The sequence below is a fragment of the Trachemys scripta genome, chromosome 3, assembly GCF_013100865.1.
Source record: "Trachemys scripta elegans isolate TJP31775 chromosome 3, CAS_Tse_1.0, whole genome shotgun sequence".
Lineage (NCBI taxonomy): Eukaryota > Metazoa > Chordata > Testudines > Emydidae > Trachemys > Trachemys scripta.
This window is the reverse complement of record NC_048300.1, coordinates 165,794,456-165,801,943: the sequence shown is the minus strand read 5'-3', so window position 1 is coordinate 165,801,943 and position 7,488 is coordinate 165,794,456.

Here is a 7,488-nt window from a genome sequence, read left to right as displayed (position 1 = left end):
CGGCTCGGCTCCGGCCTGGCCCGGCCCCCGCGGCTTGGCTCGGCTCGGCTCCGGCCTGGCCCGGCTCCCGCGGCTCGGCTCCGGCCTGGCCCTGCTCCCCGGCCTTGAGCTCCAGCTGGAGCGCATCCCGATTCCTGGGGGCGGGGCTTGCCACAAGCCCCGCCCCCAGGAATCAGCCCTGCTCTTGCTAAAGCCGGCCCTGTCCCTAGGGCCCCTGGGTGGGACCCGGAGTAGAGGGTGGGCCCGGTCCCTCCCTCTCCACTCCCCTCCTCTAGGACACTAGTGGGGCAGTTAATATTCCAATTCAGGGGCAAGAAATGGTGCCCTGAACCACACCCCCCCAGAAGAAAAAGCGCGAGACCCATCTTAGTAGTGCCGGCAATTTACCATAATGCAGATAGGTACCTAGTGGGATTTTCAAAAGCACCTACATGAGTTAGGCACCTAACTCCCAATGACTTTCAATGTGCCTTCGCTCAGGCCCTTATTGAGGTGAAGTATTTTGGCCAGGACATCTACTGTTTCTGAAAGGTCTCAGCTAAAGAGCTAGCTGAGATGAGTAGAAGAAGCTTCAGTTGGGTGTGAATTATGGCAGCTCTGTATGAAGTATGGCAATTCTAAAGTGCACATACACCGAAAAGAGCACTGTAATATCAGCATTGCCAAGGGTTTGAGGACAGGTGGGATTGGAACCCTCAGACATGTGGCGCAGATGAGGCTTAAGAAATGTGCAGTGACAGTTATAAAATGTGCATTGACTTTTAGGAATACACATGTTGGTAAAAATAAACAGACCTATGGAATATTAATCTAACTCTGGAGAGTCCAGCTGCCCAGACAAGCTCTTCATTATCTGATATGTGCAGTGACTTTTTTGAGGTTATTTTAAACTCTGGGTCCATCGTTCAGTGCAGTATACTGACACTTATTATATCTCTTTGACAGAGCACAACACAAAAGACAAATCTGCAGGGTAAAGAAATGAAATATTGGAAAGCAAAAAGAACTGGTTTGGAGACCAAAAATGAAGCAAATGCTAGTAAAAGAAAGCAAGCAAGAAAGATTCCTTTGCCTTTATCAGACTGAAAGGGGGAAAGAAATTGCTGAGATGTATTAGCAGAGGTGTTGAAAATCAGCAATTAATAGGATACGTGAGGAATTATTGTGCATAAATCAGGCCACTTTAACACTAGGGGTGGTCAACTATTTTCAATCAAAATTCTTTTACAATGGAAAATTGAGTTTTTGACTCAACAGAATTTTTCACAACAAAATGTTTTCCATGGAAATTTTTAACTTAAAAAAAAAAACAAAAAAAAACCACCCCAAACCAAAAAGATTTTTCTCATAAAGCCCCATAGTCAGGGACTCCCATGATGCACTGCAGTGGCTCAGCAAGAGAGAAGATGATGGTGCATCACAAAAGATGTAATCTGGCCAGAGAACCCTGCCCATAGATGACAATGAGGACATGAGGCAATTGAATTACACTCCCATGAAGCACTTCGAAATCATTTGTTTTGGTTTGGGGTTTTTTTGTTTTGTTTTTTCACCTGAAAGTTTCCACAGAACATTTTTTGGTTTAATATTTTGGTGAAAACTCAAAATTTTTGATACATTTATTTTTATTGAAATCTTTTTATTTGTTTGTATTGAAATTCACAGCAGAAAACCCCCTCCGTTTTCATATTAACTTAAAAGCCAGATGGTGACTGAATATGTAAATGTACAACTACTGTGGCTGTTAATATATAACTACACAGAAAACACTTTGGAACACGAATCTGGATTTGTTTGAGGCTGATCCGTCTCTCCTATGGTTGGCAACATCAAAGCAAGATCTTGAGGTTTGTACGTGTAGTGGTAACTCATGTTAAATACACAGTTATCAGCAAACAGTGAGGTAGAGGCAAGGTGAATTAGCTGTAGTTATTACTGTTCCCAACAGATTTAATGTTTAGTAACTGCTGTGTTATCAGTAAAAATATCTTTATAATAATAATATTTTGTACTTCTACAATAATTTGCCATGCAAGGATCTCAAAGCACCTTGCAAATATTAATGGATTAAGCCTCACCACAGCCTTCTGAGGTAAGTAAATATTATTATCCTTATTTTCCAGAAGGGGAAACTCAGGCAAATAGATTTTTTTAAATTACTTTTCAGATAGCCAGTTTAAAAAGAAGATATCACATATTAATGCATAAGGGGAAAACAAACTATTAGCTGAGATACCTCAGTGATTGAGATAGATAGATAGATAGATATTCAGGCAGAATTTTGTTAAATAAAGAAAGGCTGGACTGAAGAACAAATGCCGCAAAAAATAATGGAACTAAGTGCACAAAACAGTTTAAAAAGGGAAGGAATAACAGAGAATGACCCCTAGGTAGCTTTGGTGGATTTAAATGATGCCATATATCAGGTCAGAAGGATAAGCCTTGATGGTAAATGATGTCTTTTGCTGACATTTCCGAAATTCCTCCCCATATTACAATAACAAAAAGGATTAATAATCCATTCAGTCTTTGCTCTTAAATTGCAGAGTTAATTCTCTCTCTCTCTCTCACACACACACACACACACACACACACAGCCCCAACAATTCTATACACCACTGTGCAGTGCAACATTACCAATATTACGTAGCATTCTGTGAAATATGTTGGGGACTCCTGGAAATCATACACTGTACTAGCATCCTCCCATAAAGGGGCAGAGATCACATCTGTTTGCATACAGAATCTGTATTGTTGATTCCCAGTCCTCAAGGTCCAAGCAGATCCTGTCTGCTGTAGTTCCAAAAGTGGAGTATGAATAGAATCATAGGACTGGAAGGGACCTCAAGATGTTATCTTGTCCAATCCCTGCACTCATGGCAGGACTAAGTATTTTCTAGCCCATCCCTGCTCTTAAAAACCTCCAATGATGGAGATTCCACAACCTCCCTGAGCAATTTATTCCAGTGCTTAGCAGCACCAAAGAGACACATGCCAGTTTTCTCAGCCAGTCAGTTATTTGTTTAGCACAGATGTGAGCAATTTCCCCTCAGGGCTCTTTGGTGACATTCATGAGTGGATTTCACTAGCAAGGTAAGCTGCCATAGGTCCACAAGCCTGTTACATTATCATGGGTTTTCCCCACATTAACATTTTCTAACTAAAATGAATATTGCAAATACAGCCAGTTCTGGAGCTCTTGGGTATCTAATGAGTTCATTAATCACTGGGATCTATGTAGTCACTTCAATGTAGGTGTTTACATAACAGCAATACCAAAACTCACTGATGTGGGTGATATTCAGAAATACATGTTCCTAATTAGGCAGCAAGCCAAGAGAAAGGGTGGCTTGATACACTCTTTAATGGTGGATGTATTCATCTTAATTAAAAATGATCACAGGGCCAATAAATAAGCCAGTCATCTTGGCTCCATTCTGCGTGGCCTATTTTCCTGTTCCAATGTTACCAGGGCCACCCGGGGGGGGGGGGGGGGCAAATGGGGCAATTTGCCCCAGGCCCCGCCCCCACGAGAATATACTATGCTATAGTATTGCAACTTTTTTTTATGGAAGGGGCCCCTGAAATTGCTTTGTCCCAGGTCCCCTGAATCCTCTGGGCGGCCCTGAATGTTACTCTCACTGGTGAATGCAGTGTTTTTGTAGCCATGTTGGTCCCCGCTGCACAAGTTGTCATCTGACCTTGCCTTTCTAATATCCTTTGGTCCACACGGCTACAACACTACAAACAACTATGGAAGATATCAAATGTTGCCATCTGAAATGGAAACTCCACAACATGAAGGAAAAGGAAGCAAAACTTAACAGCAACTTCTACTTCCTGAGGAAATACAAGAAACAAAACATACATCACCCCCAGAGGACTCACCATCTCAGAAGTTGGTCCAATAAAAGATATTACCTCACCTGCCTTGTTTGTCTTGCTGGTGGACATAGGAAGCAGACATCACAGGGCCATCCGACTCTGAATGTCCTCATGTGCATTGTCCATTCTTAGCTTATTTTCACTGTTCATGAATATCATGCAAAAATTAACAGGAAGGTTTCTCAGCTACACAGACTTTCTGTCACTCTAATTTGTTGGTCAGCCACCCTAGTTTGTGATGGTGAATAGCATGGAGACATCCTGCCGCAGGTAGGCAGCAACTCTGTACTGATAATTCTTAAAATTTCACAAACAAGTGTCTGATAATATTAATAAATAATATATTGGGCCTCTTTCTCCACTGCTCTGCACATTGTGCAGTCATGTCAATCGGGGCCAAGCAAGGGTTGAGTGGGTGTAAATTGCTGACATTTTGATTCAGTAGGATTTTACATGAAAACTGGCCAGAAATTTTTTAAATATGTTGGGGACTCCTGAGAGCCTAAATCCTATTGATATTCACTGGGACTTAGGCACCTAACTCTCTTAGGCACTTTTGAAAATCCCACCCAGAGAACATACCAAACACAATGAGCAGCACAACAGGTACATTCTCCTTGGATGTACCAACTATGGGTAGTAGTAGCTACTATGAAGTCTTTAATATGCAGCTAGGTTGAGAAAACTTCCCATGGCAGAATCCAAACTCAGACTCAACTAATGAGTGTTCTCACCTGCCTGAGCATGAGGAAGTTGCCCAATCCATTTATTATTATTTCAAACTTAGCTCAGATGAAGGAGGGGCCGTTTATTACTCTCCTGTGGGAAACTGCAAATGCACAGACTCACCACACCCCAAAGCAAAGTTAGATTCTGTATGAATTGGCAAGACTCGGCTTTAACTCACTTCTACCCAAGAGAAAAGGTGATTTAGAAATGCTAACGTTTAGTTAATTATTCCCAGCAGCCACCGCCCACAAGGCAATTTTGGTCACCTGTCTACCTCTATCTCAAACTTTCTACATGTACAATTAGCGTTTAAGAAGAACTTATCCTTAATCATGAGCTAAAATACTCAGGAATTTGCAGATTTCATTACAAACAGTGCTATAGCATGTATAGACTAGATTAATCTAATTAATGGGTGGCATGTAAAATAATTAAGCAATCAAACCCCATTGGCAAGGCATTACAAGGGAATTACTGAATGTCTTGAGTGCATTGCACAGTAAAGGACCAATGACTGAATGCCTTAAACCATCTGTGAAGTGCAGTAATACCTGGGAAATGCACAGCCAAGCATCTCTTATTTCTGATGTAAAATAGACATAAAGGTATAAAAATGATACCCATATGTCTACTAGGATTCCTGACACAAAGTTATAGCTGCTGAAAGCCAATCCAAAAGCTGTCTTCAAAATGCCACTTCAGCACTATAGATAAGGTACAAATGAAGAATAAACCAACATTAAAACACCAAAATATAGAGGGTGAGTGAGATCCTCACCCTGCACTTAGGGTTGCCAACTTCCTAATCGCAGAAAACTGAACACCCTTGCTCCATTCCTTCCCTGAGGCCCCTCCCATACCCATCCCATCTCCAAGGCCCTGCCCCCAATCACTCCATCCCCTCTCCCTCCATCGCTCGCTCTCCCCCACCCTCACTCACTCACTCATTTTCACCAGGCTGGGGCAGGGGGATAGGGTGCAGGAGGGGATAAGGGCTCTGTCTGGGCATGTGAGCTCTAGGGTGGGGCCGGGGATGAGGGGTTTTGGGTTCAGGAGGGGCCTCCGGGCTGGGGCAGGAGGTTCGGGTGCAGGGAGCCTCCAGCTCCAGCTGGGGTGCGGGCTCTAGGGTGGGGCCGGGGACACTGTGCATGTTGCCATAAGGCTGCCTCCTAAGGACCCTCTCACAAGTCTTTGCACTGGCAATATACCAAAGGCCGGGTTGGGGAAGGGGTATACCAGGGGCAAGGCTGCAGTACACATTGCTACAGAGATTCTGGGCAGTGCTGCAGCTCAAGGGCTAGTTCTGGGAGGCTACCAAAATTTAGCCAAGCCCCCATGGCTAAGTTACTCTGGGTGTGCTATAGCAGCCCCAGATATGGAGGGCACAAAAATGACTTAAAACCACCTTAAAATCTCCTTCCCCTGGAATAGAAGTTCTATGCTGAGCCCTTTGAAGAAAAGCTAGAAAAAATATTGTAGCTTAAAGGGAAATGACAAACAAAAATGGTGAGTTACAGAAAGGGAAAGATGTTGCTCTTTAAAGTAATTGTAAATATTTTTGCTATTTATAACAGTATCCATTCTAGATTTGTCCTTTTCTAAAAATGAGCTATCATGCATCTGGCTGCTGATAGTAACTGTGTTATCAGTGGGTTTTCCCCTGAGTCAGCAACCTCCTTTGAACTGTAATCTAATAGAACCAATATTTTCTAGGAGTAGCCTATCTTTAGTTATCTTGAAAATTCTGTTTGCTGTTTTCCTCCAAAATACAATTATCTTAGGGCAGTCCCACCATCCATTCTAGAATATATAACTTCCTTTTTATATATTTTTCAGTCCCACCATCCATTCTAGAATATATAACTTTCTTTTTATATATTTATCAGTCCTTTGCCAAAGCCCCTTCTGCAAAAGCTGGATCAACCATTTATGAAATTTGCATTTTGCTTGTGAAATTTTTTTTCTTCCAAAAGTCGGAGGGATATGAAATTCATCCATTTTTAATGTGGTATTTTAAATAGGCCATTGCCTTACCTGAGGCATCTGACTGAGGCTCTTGGAACGAGGAAATTGATAAGGCAGCTGCATCTTCCAATAGGAATATTCACAGTTCTGTTTTAGCTTGCACAGAAGTCAGTGCATTTTGTCAGACTGCAACATATTCAGGTGCTTTGTATAATATGATCACTTTTACATACAGGTCCATATTTTCCCTCTTAGCTGTGCAGTACAGAGGGGGAAAAACTGGATGAGAAAACCATGGTAAGGCCCTGATGAGGGGAAATATGTGATGTTGCCCATTCACAAAGCCACTTCTGTCCCTTCACCAAATATCCAGGTAGCCCAGGGGCTACATGAAAAAATGGACAGTGCAAAGAGTATGGAAAGAGCCACTGTAATGGGCATGTGCAGCCTCCAATATGCAGAGTTTATCTATCATAGCTTTAAGGTACTTGGCACCATGGGGTCTCCATGTTAGGCTATTAAAAATAATATTGAGCATGTATCCAAAAGAACAGAGTTCTCACAGCCTCCCCAGTGCGGCTTGTGTGTTGTCTCTTTCTTTCTTTCTCTTTCTTTCTTTGTGTGTGTTTTCCTTCCTTCTCCTCCTACTTCCCTTTTCATAATGTTTCTTCTTTCCTCCCCCTCTCTGGATGGTGTGGGGGTGGGGTGAGTTAACAGGCAGGTGTTAACTCCTGCTGAGTAATCTGAGTCCTTTCCACATAACAGCACAACACTGGGCAATGAGGAAGTTACCACTCCAGGACATCCTGGCTACCAGCCATACTTTGTTACTATGGTGTAGGTCAGGGGTAGGCAACCTATGGCACGTGTGCCGAAGGCGGCACACGAGCTGATTTTCAGTGACACTCA